The sequence below is a fragment of the Myotis davidii genome, unplaced genomic scaffold (genome assembly GCF_000327345.1).
Source record: "Myotis davidii unplaced genomic scaffold, ASM32734v1 scaffold38, whole genome shotgun sequence".
NCBI lineage: Eukaryota > Metazoa > Chordata > Mammalia > Chiroptera > Vespertilionidae > Myotis > Myotis davidii.
In genome coordinates, this window is record NW_006291383.1 from 4,088,526 (window position 1) to 4,090,143 (window position 1,618).

Below are 1,618 nucleotides of genomic sequence, written 5' to 3' on the forward strand. Positions count from 1 at the left end.
GGCTCCCTCGGCCACTGGGAAGCCTTCCCAGACACTCACCTACCACAGTCCTACCGAGTCTTCCTGTCTGGATGATTCCCCACACGGTTCCCCATGCCTTGCACGTGGCGAGGACTGACACCTACGTTAGGAGCAGGAGGTCCGAATGTGCCTCACAGGACAAGGAACAAAGAAACAAATGGAGGACGCCCTATGGTACTTCCTGAGGCACTGACTTCCCTCCCCTGAACGGGGAGAGAACATTATTTCCGTCTTAAAACAAACATGAATATATTACGGAGCACAACACAGAATTTATGAATTTTAAATGGAATAGGAGACATCAAAGAAACGCTGGCCCTGGTGGGAGCTGTTTACTCTTCTATGTGGGGCGCAACCTCCCCTGCCCCACACACACATCGAAGGCCTCCTGACCCACACAATCGGAGGTCTTGTTCATTTCTGCAGCCTGGGGGGTCCTCAGACCACGCTCTGTGCACAGGAGTGTGGATGTGTGGGCTTAAGGGGGAAGGGGCCCAGGAGGAAAGAGAGGGAACGGGGTGGGTGGAGCCCAGGATTTACAGGTGAGGATGCAAGTTGCAGCTCACCCTGACTTGCTGTGTGGCTTTGTGTACACTGCTCCACTTCTCTGAGCTTTGGGTCCCACGTGTGTCATGGCTTAAAGCAGCGGTGCTCAACCTGTGGGTTGCGACCCCTTTGGCGGCTGAACGACCCTTTCACAGGGGTCGCCTAAGACCACCCTGCATATCAGATATTTACATGACTATTCATAACAGTAGCAACATTACAGTATGAAGTAGCAACGAAAATAATTTTATGGTTGGGTCACAACATGAGGAACTGTATTTAAAGGGCCAGAAGGTTGAAAACCACTGGAAAGGCTTGAGGATTCGATGAACTAATACACGTGAAGAGCCTGTTTCAGGGTTTGGGACACCGTGGAGCCTCAGGTCAGGTGTCACAACTCCCTGCTGAGATCTAGACACACACACAGGCACATTCACGCAGGTGGGGCCGCTGCTCAGCCTAATAACCATTAAAATAGCTAACATTTTTGAGCACCTACTATGCACTAAGTACCTGGTGATGGCGTGTCTCAATTTCCTCATCTGTAAATGGGGATAATAATAGCTATCTCGAAGGGCTGTTGTAAGGATTAAATGTGTTAAGATTTATAAAGTGGACTGCCTGGCACAGAGTGTATGCGATGGAGGTGTTTCCTTATTTAATTAGTTTCAATTGAAGTGAAATACACATAACATAAAATTAACCATTTTAAAATAACAAATCAGTGGCATTTAGTGCATTCATAGTGTTGTGTAACCATCCCCTCCATCTTGTCCCAAAACATTTCACCACCACCCCCCTCCTCCCTCTCCCCACCTCCATCCCCATTAAGCGGTCACTCCCCAACCCCTGGCAACCACTAGCCTGCCTCCTGTCTCTGTGGAGTTGCCTGTGCTGGATAGTTCACATAAATGGAATCATAAAGTCTATGGTCTTTTGGGATTGGCTTTTTTCACTTAGCATAATGTTTTTGAGGTTCGTCCACATTGTAGCACATATCATATTCCATTCCTTTTTATAGAATTGTTTCTTGAACAAAATAAATCTCTCA

General features: G+C 47.7%; 1 protein-coding gene across 1 annotated transcript in view; it reads right to left on the bottom strand.

Annotated features, from left to right (window-relative positions):
• VSTM2L (V-set and transmembrane domain containing 2 like) overlaps nucleotides 1–108 on the bottom strand; it is a 19,781-nt gene extending 19,673 nt beyond the window's left edge. The window contains exon 1 of the mRNA XM_015564441.1: nucleotides 40–108. The gene's annotated coding sequence lies outside the window, so the exon portion shown is untranslated. The remainder of the gene's footprint in view (nucleotides 1–39) is intronic.
• Nucleotides 109–1,618: the final 1,510 nt, after the last annotated feature.